This window comes from Drosophila takahashii, chromosome 2R (assembly GCF_030179915.1).
Source record: "Drosophila takahashii strain IR98-3 E-12201 chromosome 2R, DtakHiC1v2, whole genome shotgun sequence".
In the NCBI taxonomy this organism is placed as follows: domain Eukaryota; kingdom Metazoa; phylum Arthropoda; class Insecta; order Diptera; family Drosophilidae; genus Drosophila; species Drosophila takahashii.
The window spans coordinates 23,052,703-23,068,803 of NC_091679.1; the positions used below are offsets into that span (position 1 = coordinate 23,052,703).

Here is a 16,101-nt window from a genome sequence, read left to right on the forward strand (position 1 = left end):
TAATCAAAATAAAATAACAATACAACAGATTTTGTAAAGGAATCCCCGCTCAAATTGCCCAAAACATCGGCTACATGGGGTTCTATGAAAATCCATTAAAACCGATGATTCAAGCGAACTACACACTTAACAGTTTAGAACAGCGCACGGCAAACATCAGAAACATTTATATTTATACTTAATTATAGCCTTATAGGCACCAATTGATTAACGAATTAAATATAGAAAACGCACACAGATCAAGTGGGGTGATGGCTTTTCTCGGGTGAGTTCAAGTGAATTTATTGCACTTTGTCAGCCCTGATAGAGTGCATAAATAAACAAACATTACAGGCAGTGTGTGTTTGACACACAAACCATTCAATGTCAACAGGCCAAGTCAGTGAAAATCGCCAAAGCGAGTTTATTATAAATTTTAAGTATACATTGAGTTAGAACATTATTGCGATTTGGTTAATTATAAATATTTTAAATAAATTAGAAGAATCGAGCTCTTTGTAACGACAATGTTAACCGAAATATTTACTGATATTTTATTAATATTTTATTTTTAAATGCAAAACTAAAAGTTGTCTAAAGAAATCAAAGCAAAATCATTTACAGCAAGCTTGGGATTTACATATATTAAATAAAAAAACTAAGACAATTTGTTTATTACATTTTGTAAAACTGGCATTTTTTTAGAAAGCGATTATAATCGCAAATAGTCGAAAAATATACTATGTTTGAGAAATATACTATAATTGAAAGAGGATGAAGGAAAAGCAGTATTTTTTCGTATACATATTACTTTGTTCTTTCGATCTGTAATTAAACTTACAAAATTTCACCAAAAAATTTTCTTAGTGTCTTATAGTTTTGAAACACACCTTTTATTTGCTTCGGTCGATATTTTTTATTATATCATTTTTTATTTTATTATTTTCAAACTTATCTTTAAAATGTTTCCTTATAAGGAAACAAAATTTATTTTTTTTACAAAATTATAAAATTAAGTTATATACGAAATTTTTTCACCTGGCAATGCCTCAAACGAGTGAATGACGGAGAGAGGGGCGGGGGCGTTAGAGAGCCGCAGTCGATTTGTTTGAAAACAGTGAATTGTTTACGACTTTTTGGCGAATATTCGAGTAGCTGAGAAACCTTTTCAGCTGCTAATGCTAACAAACTTGAAAGGCGGCGGGAATCAATTAGCAGCTTGCAAGGCCTTTAAAAACGTATTTCCAGCGATTTTGATTCCTTCTGTTTGTTTTTTAATTTTTGGAAGTAACGTGATAAATAAAACAACACAGCTGATGCGCTCTCTCTCCGCTCGCGCTCTCTCGCCCGCCTGTTCTCCCGTTCTCACCAACACAGCTGGAAATACAAATACTAGGCGGCCATTGAGAAAATAAAAGCAAATAAGAAGCAACAAAAACGAAGCAAAAAAGCAACAAATTTCGCAACGCCCTGAGATTTTTATTGCTGTCTCGTTTTACCACAAAAAAACAACAGAGAAATAATAATAAAACGTGAAAATACAAATAAAAATAAAGTTAACGATGACGACATTAACACGACTTTTGGTACTCTAATTTGGGGAAAAACTCACCTCTCTTTGCCTTTTCGTGGTTTTATTTATACGAACAGCATGGAACGACGGAGAGGGGATGAAGTGGGAGAAAGAGCACAAGACTTTCACAAAAATAAAAACTCAAATCGAGCGCAAAAAAACAACATTTATTTGCATTGGCTTTTCACTGGCTTTCGCTGCACTTTCACCGCACTTTTCACGTTTGGGAAATTGTCTTCCTGTGCCTGCAGTTGTTTTTCATCTGCTCATTCTCCTGGCTGTTTGATTTTCTTTGCCCAATTCATTCTTTTTTTTTGGGCCATTGAGCAATATTTTTTTCAAACACCAAACACACACACACCAACACGCGTTTGCGAGAGGCACTTACACAAACACACAAATCGATGTTTATCCAACAGCTTTATTCTGCATTCTGCAGTTTTCTGCTGCACTGCGAATTTCTGGCCAAAGTTGTACGTTTTCTTGGGTTGCTTTTCGTTGGCCAAGAAAAACAAGGCACAATGCGATGCGAATTCGATTTCCCTGCTGTTTACACGCGCTTCGCTGCTTTCCCGACTGCTTCGCCCGCTCTCCCAATTGGAAATGAGTGCAAGTGAGAGCGAGAGCGTCGGCGCAGTGTGGCCTTTGATCGGTGCTCTGGGGGATTATGGGCGCAAGTGACGTGCGGTCACACTACAGACCAAAACAGCTGTTCGGAAAATGAAAAAATAAATTCGAGAAAATCTATTTTTACGCGAATATTTCTAAATTTGTCTTGATCAGGGAACGTAACTGTTATAAGTTTTATTTTAAAAATCACACTTTAACAGTTATTTTCTGATTTGTAAAGTAAAACTCAAAGAATAACTGTTATTTTTTGAGTTTTATAATAAAAGTTGACAAATAACAGTTATTCGTCGTGATCAAAATAAAACTCAAACTTGATTTATGGCGATTTTGTGGGTAAACAAAATTTTAAAAAAATATAGGTATAAAATATGCGCGGTTGCCTTTTTTAACAAATTTTTAGTAAGTTATAAAAAGCACGGGTATTATGTTTTTTTTAATTATTTCATTTTTTCAAAAATGTCAAGGGAATAACTGTTATTCATAAAAATCAAACAATAAGAGTTATTTTTTGAGTTTTATTATAAAAATCAAAAAATAAAAATCATTACGGATTTGTAAACTACAATGGCTAATAAAAATTGTGGTGTATTTAAAAAATGTTTAGGACCCTTCTAAGTGCGTGATTTTTTTGTATGAAAAATTTACAATAACAGTTATTTTCGTTCCCTGGTCTTGATTTGTTGTATAAACAATTTTACTTTCTCTGCTTTGTTTTTATGAGTAACGGCGCGCAAAAATAAATTCCTTGTTAAAATTGATCGCTTGTTTTAGACAGTTCCTTCTAAAAGTTTTCTTCCAGTGCAATTTTTAAAATTCTTACCTTTTGTCAGATTTTTTGGAAACAATTTGTATATGTTTTACTTTGTTTGTATAGAAAGTTTTTTACAACGGATACAACGGATACAATGTACAACGGATGATTTCATAGGTACAGTGATAAACTCAATTCTTGGCGCACTTGGCATCTTGGACTTTAGGTTCAATTTTGTCCAACTAACATATGAATAAAAAAATTAAATAAAATTTGTATATATAAAGGCCACATTTTACTCTTAAAATAATTTGGTTTCATATTTATTTCTCTTAAGACTAATTTTTTAAAACTCAAAAACGAAAAAATGACCCTATACTGCCCGAACAAAATTCTTGGCACACTTATGTTGTATTTAACTATTTCGCTAAAACTTAACCGATTTGACTTATTTTTTTTGCTAAGTCCGCTTTGTCTCAGTTGTCTAGATGGCATGATGCTAAATTTGTATCCTTAAATCGTTAAAATAACTTAATTTTAACTAAAAACGGTTATATAAAAGTATGTTAAATGCCAACACCCATAATAATTTAAGGGGCAGGATCAGGGTCAATCATATGCTAATATTAAGAAAATATGTGCCCAGAAGTTGTTTTTACCATTAGGATCCTTTTACGGCGTTTTAAAGGACTCTCACTGTGCCAAAATGCAAGGCACACAGCCCGACCCATGGGTTTAATAGGCCAGGGAAGCGAAAGGATCAAGAAAAAGGATAATGTCAACCCTTAGATTTCATAAGCACAGATCGAAGTTTAGGAAAGGAAGGACTTTTACAAGGATATTCAACCAACGGACTTTTTAAAGGTCCTGCAATGTGCTAACTACATTTTTTTGCAGCTAGAAAAAATTCATTTATTTTGAAGGTCAACTTTCCGAGTCCGTAAGTCTATGGAAAGGATTGGTATAGCACCTGATAAAGTAAAAAGGTTAAAAAAGTCGATTGGGATACTTTAGTATCCTAAATTGGTGGCCTTTCAAATCACTTCATTTTTTCTACATACATATGTATACGAAATCCATAAAAAAATTTATTAAAAAGGCGAGAATAAATAAAATTGTAATTAAAGTTTTATAACGTGCGCAAGAAATTTATCGGTATGACTGGAAGTCGACGTTTGTTAAAATGATAATAATGCTAATATCCTAATTTATACAACAAATAAATTGATGTTACTAAATACCCGTGTGGTTAAAGGCTAAGATCATTTTAATTTCGTCACAAAAGTTGATATCTCACTTCAGTGAGAGGTGTTATTGTAAAATAACAATTTAAGCAGGAAGTGAAAAATATAGATACAAGATGTATCGTATTGTAATTGGAAAAGTAAAACAAGATTTGAAAAGTAAGAGATTAAATTCTCTTTTTTTCTCTCTCTATTTTCAAAATTGCCACCCTAAAAAGTTTTGGAATAAAATTAACTGAATAAAAATACTTAAAACATTTTATATGTGTTAAAAGTACTATCATTTTCCAAAAAAAAACCTGTACATTTTATATGGCTTCCTTGGTAAAGTACATCCAGATAAAAAGTCCTGGCAACAAGCTTAAGTTACGCTTATTAAAATTGCAAGACGCTTTTAAACGGCATGGCCAGAGTTTGGCTTTCAAGTACGCAGATCTTTCTGTGAAACTCATTAAGTGGTCATTAAGTGCACTCGACTGTGAATTCGGTTATGCCTTGAACAGTCCTTCGACTCCTTTATTTTGTCGGTGATTATTCAGGGTATTAACAAGCCTAGGAATTTAATTACTCAAAACAAGAAACCAGAAGCAGAAACCGAGTCAAAAAAGGCAAAACCCAAGACCGAGGCATAAATTGGACCCTTTTCATGTTGCGTTTGGCAAGTGAAAGATAACTGAAAGTTCAAAGTACACAGAAAAAAGCCCACCCACACTTCTATTATGAACTTACTAACATTTAAGTTAAAATATATTTATTTAAATGATTTATTTCTAAAACTATTTGTATATTATTTGTGTATAATATTTAATTATTTAATTTTTAAGGCTGATAAATATTTTTTTAATACGGATTTGTTGAATACATATATAAGAAAGGTACATCCTTTTATAATCTTTTAAAAACGTAGCTCTTTTAACTGAAATATCAGGATGTAAAATGTAAGGGCGAACCAACTTTAATGGCAACAAAAGTATAACACGTAAGTCAACGTCTTTATAATGTGAATTTATTTGATTTTTAAATGGTATGACAATAAATACTTTTGGCAGTTTTTCTCTCAGTGCATTAAAAATCACAGCCTGGGAATCGAAACAATGTCTTCATCCAGAGCGGTCCTCCCAGCAAATTGCTGCAATAAAATTGAAGAAATGTCCGATGGGACTGTGAAATACGGATGGGGAAATGGAAATGGCAGGAGGACGAGAACGAGGATGAGGAGTAACCCACTGCCGACTGTTTGTTCCTGTCAACTTTCATTCGCTACCGCCCGTTGATTACAGACCCCCATTTCAGCTGAATGTCCCCCTATATTTCCCCGCATTTCTCCCGCAGAAATTCGAAGTCAAGCGGAATAACAACAACATCAACACTTGCCGCAGGATTTTGGACGGGGGATGCGGGCGTGGAAAATGGGTGAAAAGTGGGTGGTGATGGGGGGTGCAACTGAGACCTCTTGTTTTTGATGATGATGACAGCAGAAGCGGCAAGGGCGAGATGCGATAATGATGTACCCCCTTCATTATTCGCAGGCAAACGAGTCGCCCGGTTCCATAATGAGCAGCAGAAATTCGCGGGGCGCTATAAGTGACAAACAGTTGGAAAATCGGGAAAAAGAGGGGGTAGCTTCGTTCAAAAAGGGAGGGATTCAGTGCATCAAAACTTCCGGAGGAGCATTGGGATCATATGGCGAAACGTCCGCAATTTCGCCACTTCTGCCAAAAGCCTTAGGACTCAAAATGAGTTGGTAATAGTTGAAAAAAGAAATAAATTTGTTGCCAAGAATGAGACAATAAAACTGGGTGGCTTTAATTTTCAACGAGGAGGTTGATTTAAATATTGTTGTACTAGTAAATTTTACGAGTCCAAACAATTGGCAAGAAATTCTTAAACATGTTGCTTTTATTAAATAATGTTTTTAATTAAAAGGATAGCAGAATGAATTCTGTAACAAATATAAAACCTGAATAATGTTTATAGTCTTTACCTAGTTATAAAGTAATTTTTAAATTAAAGCAGGTTATTTTACTGTTTTTTTGGTAATCGACCTATGGCCACTGTAATCCCGTTTCAGATTTTCCATAAACTTGGGACTTTAAGTCATCCTGGGTCCTTTCATCGGAGGCACCTGAGCAGGTTGTAAGCAGACTAAGCAATCAAAGGACATGGGACGACAAAGGAAAGGACCCGCTCCTGGACATCGGACTCTGGACAAGGGACTTCGGCCATCCCATCAACACAACTAATCCCCGGCATTCACCGAATGATGGACACATCTGATGGACACCCAATCCCCCGACACTCCGCACTTCATTTCCTCGGCAATCCCAGCCTCTCTGTTGTTTCACTTTTTCATTTCTGATTACAGCCCAAGGCGCACACTTCGAGAAACAGGATGTCAGAAAAATTTTAAACTTTTTTCAAGAAAATTTGAGATGATTAATTAGAAATTATTGAAGTAAAATACAAACTTGATTTTTTCAAAAACTAAGTCTTTAACAATGAACATTATAATCTTGAAATAAGTAAAAAGGCACAAACAGCTTAAAGATTTAATGTTCCATAATTACGTAAAATCGGTAGTATTTATCTATTTTGCCCCTTCCTCAATTGTACACACTTTTTCGATTTTCTCGATGTGCACTTCGTGTGGCCAGATTGTAGAGGACCCCATCCGATTTCATCCTTCTCCGCAAGGACTCTGTTTATCCCCGACAAAGAGAAGGACGCACTGCCTGCTGATTGCAGCCGTTGCCATTGAAAGATGCTGCGGCGCTTAGAACTCGGAGCTCTGGCCTCCGTGTTTATCTTCCGAGCGATTCCAGCTGCCTGCTCTTGGAGGGCTAAGCAAACAGGCTGTCGAGCAAGGGGTTCCGTCGTTTAAATACCATCTTGACCGCCCAATGAATCATTCATTTCGCCTGCGAATCCAATTATTGCGCATACGCCCTGCTGCACGGCCTTAAAACTTAAAGCCTGCTAGCACCAAAAAAAAAGACCACTGGACACATAAATAATTGTCCCCTGCAGCTGAACAAATGTATTTGATTCCTAAAGTTAAACGAGAATCTGGCATTGATTTATCATCAGGCGAACGTAATTCGACACGGATAATGACCTAAAAATGGGAAAATTAATGCCTTCCAAAGGGAATTATCGTTCATGAGTGCATGTGTGTCCTTAATTATCGAGTTCATATGTCTGCAGCGGTTTTCTATTCAGAGGCGATTAGTTTCAGGTCAGGAACATAATAAACTTTAGCTATATTAAGATTATCTATTTATTTGTTTATCTAAATATTAAATTAGCTTTTATACAAAGCTTTAATCATTATGTTTAATTGTTCTATTGTTTAATTCCATTTCAATTTTTCTTTATTTATTGGTCACAATATAAACTGTTTCAAATCGTTATTCATGTTTGTGGAAGAAAATAAATAATGAAAATTAAACCATCAAACCTAATAAATAAATTATAAAGGAGGTTCTCATATCATATTATAAATTTATTTATAGCTATGGCTACTTGTTAATTTTAATGTGATATAAAATTGTACGAAATTTTTTAAACATTTAAATTTAAATTACATCTTCATTTGAAAACTAAAAATGTAAATTAATACAAAATAATTTAAACATATAAAAAATAGTTAATTGGCATACCTAACTTTTAGCTCTATTAGGACTAATCCAATTTTACAAATGTTATATTTTTTATCAAATACAAAAAAAATACAAAGTTTCAATAGTTATATTAATTTAAAAAAAATTATCCAAAGGTACATACCTACCTATTAATCAATTAGGTAAAGACTAATGTGTAACTTATCTATTGATTAAATACAAATAATATGATATTTTATAATAAAGAATAAATTAAACTGCAAATAAACGTACGTTAGAATTTATTTGCCCCTCGCTTTGTGTTATCAGCATTATGATTATGGGCATTATTAATTTACATTTTTAATGTGGCCTAATTCAATTTTTCACATGGTAAAAAAATGCATAAACTAATACCACAGTTATTAAAGAACACACATTAGTCGCAACTATGTTTGTGTCAAAGGGTGTAAAAATAAAGTAATAGAGTGGGCGGTGGGTGGAGATCAATAACATGTAATAGCACGTAACAAAGTCTGCGCTCGTCACGCGCGCAACGTAAAATCAAACAAAAAATAAAGCAAAGACAAAAAAAACAATAAATCGATTCGCCTTCAAAATGCGAGCACAAACAAAAAAAAAGGCCAAGAAAGAAATATGGAGCGGGTTTTCCGGGGTCGACTGCCACGGCAATAAAGCCAGAAATCACGCTGGGAGCATGCAAATCCCAAAAAGATTTCCACACGCCCCGCAAAACTGCCGTGGAAATTTTCATTTTTCGCCCCGAGCAGGGACAAACAAAAGCCAAAAAATGTGCGCTCAGCTCGACAAGGGAAACAAGTTAACTAAGACAAGAAAAACCAGGGGAAAATATGCTGGAGTGGGCAGCGATAAATTCATATAAATCGCGTTAATTTAACCGCAAGCGCAGTTTAAATAACTCAAATGGCTGGGAAAGCTGTTTCCCTGCTTTTCCGACTGGACCCGCACCTAAGCTTGATAAAATGTCGCCGCAAAGCTCAAGACAAATAACAACCCCCCGCATTTTCCCCCAAAGAAAGGTTGCCAGGACTGCGGAAAAACGATTGGAATCTAGAGAAATTACGTTCTGAAATGTTTGCCACAATTTGTTTTGCTTTATAATGAGTTGTTTTGTATGCAAGGACAGACTCTCCACCGCCTGAGCTCGGGATGGATGGAAAAGTGGGTGGCAATCGCAGCCAAGAGGCCACTTAAAGCTATCCGCTCCGTCTCTCATTTTAACGCTTTTGCCTCAATAATCCGGTCAAGTGTTGGCTAGCGATTTTAATTGTTTGCAATTATTTCACCCATTAATTGCTCTTAATTGGGCCATCTATAAGTGCCTGCTAATGTTAGGCGATCATTAATAGATTTGTAACACTTTCAAGCGTTAACACCTCCACGATCAGTGGGCTGCACAAAATTAATTTAATAATGTCTCCAAACTAAATTGGTAATGACTTTTAAATGTATAATTACTTAGAAGTTAGTTAATTAGGAACGGTATGAAAAATCTTGAAAAAGTATTTTAGTTTTGTGGGAAAAATCTGTGAATATATAAATTCAGTACAATGAAAATAATGAATTTATGTACCTAATTTATAAAATTATAAATCCTTTAAAAACAAGGAATGTAACTTTGGCAAAGATTAAATTTTGTATCTGCAGTTCGTTAAGAGTGACATTATAAATATTCCCCTAATAATTATATAAAGTAATGTCTAATGTTTGTAGGGCATGGCATTGAAACCGCACTTGGTCTGTTGTTTTTGGAGGACAAACTGGCAATCGATGCCGAAAGGGCCGACTTGGCCTTAACTTTCCTTTGATGGCTCATTTGAAGCTGGGCGAGGCAGGGGATTATTGTGTCCTTGCTCATTTAAGTTTGCCTTTAAAACTTTTGCTTCATTTGCTGCTGAAAAAGTTGAATAAAAACTTTCCTAAGGCTTCGCTGGCTCCCAGTTTTTCTCTCATTTTCTCTCTTTCTCTGTGGAAGGTGCGACGCAACAACCCTGGAAAAAAGGGGAAAAATATAAAAAAGAAATACCCCTGGCGACATAAACGTTAATTGTTGTTGGTCATGACATAAGAGCCACCATGAAAATGGCCAACACAGCCAAATGACATTGCTACCAAAATACAATTTTCGTTATGCATAAAGTGGGTTGAAAAAGGAGGCGATACAGCCGGGACTCTGCTAATGAACTAGCAAGGATATGCGGCGAATGGAACGCCAACTGAAGTCAAGCCGAGCGCAAAGGATTGGGCCACGTTTTTGTGCAGAAGGCCTAATCAAAGCGACAGCTGAAATCCGCAACAGCATACACACTCAGAATCACGCACACACTGCCAAAAGCACCCATACGTTCATGCCTATAAATATATATGTACACGGGAACAAGGTCAAATGATAGAAATTCCACCCGAAATATTTACGGCTGAGCGATTGCCTCCTTTCGGTTGGCCAACAAATCGCATTGGACTCGAAATTCAACTCCAGTCAAGAGAAAATAATGTTCACTTTACTGAGCTGAAAAATGAAAATTCAGAATGCGCTTAAAGTATTTCTCAAATGAATAATTAAACTTTGGTCATAGCTTACTGTAGTTTACGGTCTGATGCTATTTTAATTGAATGCTTTCTAGGTCATGATATGTTCTCGTTTAAGGAATTTGTTTTAAAAATGCTTTTTATTTATTTTCCTTATTAAAATATTTTGAAGGACGATAGTTGTATTTGGTATTCATTTTATTATGTTTTCAAATATTGCTCTTTTATACCTTTCGGAGTATTCCTGTACTTCAAACGTGGTTAAGTTAAACCTTAGTTTCCACCTAAATTTAAATAAATTAAATACGTTAGGACCTTTATTTTTCTCATTTCTATGCTGCTGATTAAAATTATATATTTTTTTGCTGTCAAATATTTTTAAAATCAACATGAGCAAATGAAATGCCAACTGACATAGAAAAAACATAATCTTTAGCGTTTTATAATTTTGCATAATCGAAATGGCAGCTCAAAAAATGACTGAATTTCATTCTAAAACCGAGAAAAAAAGCGGACCAAGTGAAGCAAAAACTGAAACAAAAACCGAATCAATGACAAAAGTGAACAAATGAAAACGTAATGGAAACCTTACATGAAAACCCATTAATCTTGGCTCTGACGCAATTCGCACGCAGGTGAAAAGCAGGGGAGGTTGGGGATCAGGGGCCATAAGGAAGATTAGCCATGTTGTTGTGCAATGGCCAATCAAAATCTGACCAGGAACACATGAGATGATGGCAGTCAGACGTCAGTTTCCTTTCAGTCTTTGCGTTCACCTGTGGATCTTCCTTTACCACCCTCACAATAAATAGCACGATTTGATGGAGGAATTAGGAGGGTAACTGCAGTGTTTTATAACATCAGCGAGGGATGATATAGCTATTTATATTCCTTTGTTTAGAGCCTGTCATTCATTTCATATAATTCTAATTTTAGTCGATGTTGCTGTGTCATTTTAAATTAAACGAGTAATCTGTAATGTTAAAAAAGGAACAGCATAAAACATGTTAATGTTTTTCAATGTTTAACATTACTGTTGAGACAAGTATAAAAGTTATTTCCCACTTTTAAACTTGGTAGTTTTCGAGAGCCACGTGTCGTATGAGTTATATCTTTCTAGGAACAAGAAAAATGCATAAAAATTGGATTTTATCTTAAAACAATTAACTTTGATAAGATACATATTTAAACAATAAATAAATAAAGACAAATTATAACACAAAATTTATTGTTAAATTAATTTATTTCAATCTAAACGAGAAAGGAAGCTAGCTTCGGCAAGCCGAAGCTTATATACCCTTGCAGATCATTCTATTAATTTACAAATCGCAAAAATGTTAAATTTTTTATTATTTCACATTAATTTTTCGATCGTTTCTATCACAGCTATATGATATAGTAGTTGATCTTTTAAAAATTTAAATCGAAATTCGGAAATATTTCAAAATAGTCATATCCCAGAGCAGAAGGGAATGTAATAAAAACCAACAAAGATATAATTTTTTTCCCATTAATTTCCATTTAATTTTTCAACCGTTCCTATGGCAGCTATATGATATAGTGATCCGATTTAAAAAAAAAAAAAAATCGAAATTCAGAAATTTAAAAAGAAAAATACTCCCAAGAGTAGAAGGTAAAATTTCAAAAAACACCGGAGCTAGAATTTTTTTTCCGTTTTTTTCCGTTTTTTTTTCGATCCTTCCTATGGGAGCTATAAGATATAGTTGTCCGATCCGTTCGGTTCCGACATATATACTACCTGCAATAGAAATACGACTTTTACGAAAGTTTCATCGCGATAGCTTCAAAACTGAGAGACTAGTTTGCGTAGGAACGGACGGACAGACGGACAGACGGACAGACGGACGGACAGACGGACGGACAGACGGACAGACGGACGGACAGACGGACATGGCTAGATCGACTCGTCTAGTGATGCTGATCAAGAATATATATACTTTATGGGGTCGGAAACGTCTCCTTCACTGCGTTGCAAACTTCTGACTGAAATCATAATACCCTCTGCAAGGGTATAATAAATTCAATAAATATTTATCATATATTGCTTGGATGACAAACAGCCTCCATTAATACAGGCAGATAACGATTCCTCCTCGATTTCGCCTTCCCGACAGCGTCATTTGTATTGCTTTGTAGCAGTACCACCCCTCCCATCGTGCGACTTTTGTCCACCTCCTCAAATTATTTGCTTTTGCCTCTTTTTTTACGGTCGAAGGACGACTGACAAAACACTCCCATGTCGATGGGTGGAGCGCATGAAATTTAAAACCGAGACGCCTTTTTAATGCATGTGTACTGTGTGCACGTCTTCCTTAGTGGAATTAAATTAATGACAAACAATTTCTCATTGTCTTTTCGCTGTTGCGTACTTAGCACGCGCCGGAAATGTATCCATATCCGTTTGAAATTTTTCCATTGTTTTCCTGCAGCACACACAAAGTCGCTGGAGCGGCGATAAAGAGGTCCTTATGCACTCAGGAAACGGTATTCAATAAATATTTAAAATCCGCTTTTAACTTAAAGTAACTTTCATTGCACACTATTACACCATTAAACCTTTTAAAAAGGAATACATTTTTTTAAATGGCTTTATTTATATGTTTCGAAAAAAGTAGTAATAACAAATATTTAAAATTAAAATCATTTTTGTATACTCTCAGATCCCAATTAAAGTGTAATAATTTTCAACATCAGCTTATAGAAAAAGTCATATCAATTTTGTTTCAGTGTAGAAGCCGTATGAAAGGGTGGCAATGTAGAAACTACAAGGCCTGTGACCAACAACAAATCGCCTTTAAGTGACGGCAGTGAAGCTTCGCTAACTGCGAACGGCAAACTGTTGTGGAACCGCCATTAAGCCCAACACACCACTTGGCCAGAAACTGGGATCGCACATTAGCAGTCGTAAAACTTATAGACAGAGCCATCGCCAACTATTAGCCATCATTGGCAGCTGTGTCCCTGCAACGTGGCCATCATGTCCTTCGCATTTTCATTACTACCAGTTTTGCCTACATTCAAACAGAGTAAATCACTTATCAAATTGGACAAATTTAATTATATTTATAACGAATTTATAGAAATTTAAATTTGATTATAATCAAATAATTATTTACTTAAATAGTTTAATGATAAATTTGTATTATACCTCAGTTATTTAAATAAATAAAAAGAGTCTATTTTTTTTAGGGAGCTAATTACTGCGGTTGGTAAAACCATCTAAAGCACCATAGATACTATCGATGGTTTTAAAACTATTTTTAGCTAAATAATTTAAATTAAAACAAGGCTGAACTTCTGTTAATTTATTAGCGCTTAAATATAGATCGATTTTTTTGGCATACGTGTTATGAATTAAACATTCATTTTCAATTTAATTTTGTTTTTATTTTTCTTAAGTTTTTGTTCCGATAGTATCGATAATATCGAAAGTGGAAAAATAGCGTAATTTTATAAATTTAGCTGGGATTCCACGAGAGTATGGGCATGCTTAAAAATATATTATCCTATTATAATCCCTTTTTCTTTAGTCAAGGTGATTTCAATGATTGGCTGTATCCAAATTATCGCAGTTTATCCGTAGCTTATTTGTCATCTTTATGAGGGATTTTTTCTGGTTACTAGAAGATTTTTATTAATTGAACGACTTTTGTTCTGTAGCAGGTTAGATTAACTTGAACTTAATTTTTCACAGATCAGATCAAGTCTGGGAAAACAGTTCCTTATAAGAGGAACTTGATGCCCTTAGTTGGTTTAAGTGAATGCTCCGTTAAATGTTTCGTTGTGACATTTTTTATATCATTACTCGCATTTTTCATTAGGTCCTAAGTCAATAATTTATCCTTTTTATGGCCGTTTTTTGCATCCGTTTGTTAAAATTAAAGAATTTTAATTTTAAAATATTTCGATTGCGGTTTTGGTATACTCGTTTTTGTAGTGCTAACACACAGGCGGAGTACAATTGAACTGCTCACGAATAAGTAAGACCTCTGTAACTGATTTAGGTCTTTGAGTTTCCCTATTGTTTTTCAAACAGGATTCGTAATGGAAAGTAGTTCGAGTATCCCGACACTCAGAGAGAAAAAAGTACGATATTTTCTACAAAAATAACCATTTTGATTCAAATATATGAGCTGAAAATGTAGAACGAAGAAATTGTTGCAATAAATTGGTCTTAAAACTTGTTTTCCGCTTGAATTTGTGGATTGTTTGCTAATTGAAGGAGCGTGGGAAATTCTTTAAATAGTCTGTCATTAAATGGATTCTATATTAAGTTCTTAGGTTCCCCCACATTGAAATTCCCTAGCGGACAGCTGGGTATTTTCCCTCGACGGCTACATGTGCTCCAACAACGAAAAGCAATTGAAAGCAATTTCACTTTTATTATTTAAGGAAAAATCCCCCAGAAATGTCGGCCACCCCGCCGCACTGTCATTTGTTTCGGCTAACCAATGATAAATGCGAATTTCTTTTTTCGCTTTCGTTTGCATTGAACTGGAAATATATTTTGACAGGCGAATGAATGTATAAATTACCGGTAAAATACACTTTTGAGAAAGCCAAACTCGACTCACCTGGCCATGTTGTGTCCTTGAAAGCTTTCTCCTTCAATGTGAGTTTGTTTGTCCTTGGTTGCGGTCGCAATTTCAGCTGAAATCAACATGCAGGATGATGATGATGGGGGTGCTCCTGGCTCCTAGTGCTCCTGTTACTGTTACTGTTCCTTATCCCTATACTTTGTCCCAATATCCAGATGAAAGCCACTCGGATCGTTTGTCCTTGTCTGGCGGCTCTGTTCCCCTCCTTTTTCTCAGCCTCAAATGGTTGATTGAGTTTGAGATTTATGCCTTAAGTGCTGCTGGGGGATTTGTTATCTTGTCCTTTTTGGCCTGGCCTATACGCATATCGTTTGTTTGCCTTGCTTTCTTTTCTGTGCCTCTGATTCCGCTGGAAATGGTAGAATAAAAACAGTTTTATAGTTGATGATGATGCACGTGATGATGATGATAATGATGATGCTCTGCGGTCTCCTTTTTGCTTTCAATTTACATAAGCAGCAGCATCATTAATATTGCAAATGTATATGTAGATGCACTAATAAAAATATTGGGATAGTATTAAAAAATATTCATTAAAATAGATTAGAAATATTTTTATAAAAACTTTAAAAAGATATTTTGGACATAAAACTATTTTTCCAAAAACATGTATTTATACTTTCGGATAATACCACTTTAATACTATTTTTCAATATATTTCAGAGCTCCCCAAATATGTTCTCGTTTTACAGGATGTCTGAGAAAAATTAGATACCTTAGTTGCTTGCGTTACTATTTAATGATTGAGTCTCCTTTATTAAGTTCTGAGGATTTTTCTCTGTGTTTGTGCGTGCCTGTTTTTGTTTGCTTTTGTGTTCGCTTTGAGCACTTCTGTAATTTCATTTCCATCCTTAACAAATTTAGCTTGTTGCAGACATTTATCATACGCCCTGTGTGCCATGCGTTCTTCCCACCATAAATCACTCACTTCTCCCCGAATCCTTCTCCCTTTTCGGGCTCTGGTCCCCCTGCTCAAAATAAAAATGACCAAATGCAATTATAATTCGCCATTCAAACAACTTTTAATGCCAACTGACAGCTGCCTAGAGTCTGCCCATCGATATCCATCGATGAGATTTTGCTGCTTGTTTTACACCCAAAAAAAACTCGATATGAATCGTAGGTCAATTTGACC

General features: G+C 35.0%; 1 protein-coding gene across 3 annotated transcripts in view; it reads right to left on the reverse strand.

Annotated features, from left to right (window-relative positions):
• Positions 1-16,101, reverse strand: part of LOC108068350 (uncharacterized) — a 67,685-nt gene that overhangs the window by 47,204 nt on the left and 4,380 nt on the right. Inside the window, exon 2 of one of the 3 annotated variants that reach the window (XM_070213699.1) lies at positions 14,943-15,315. The gene's annotated coding sequence lies outside the window, so the exon portion shown is untranslated. Of the gene's footprint in view, positions 1-1,591; positions 2,280-14,942; positions 15,316-16,101 lie in introns of those variants that run through there. The other 2 variants (XM_070213700.1, XM_070213698.1) reach the window with 2 other exon arrangements.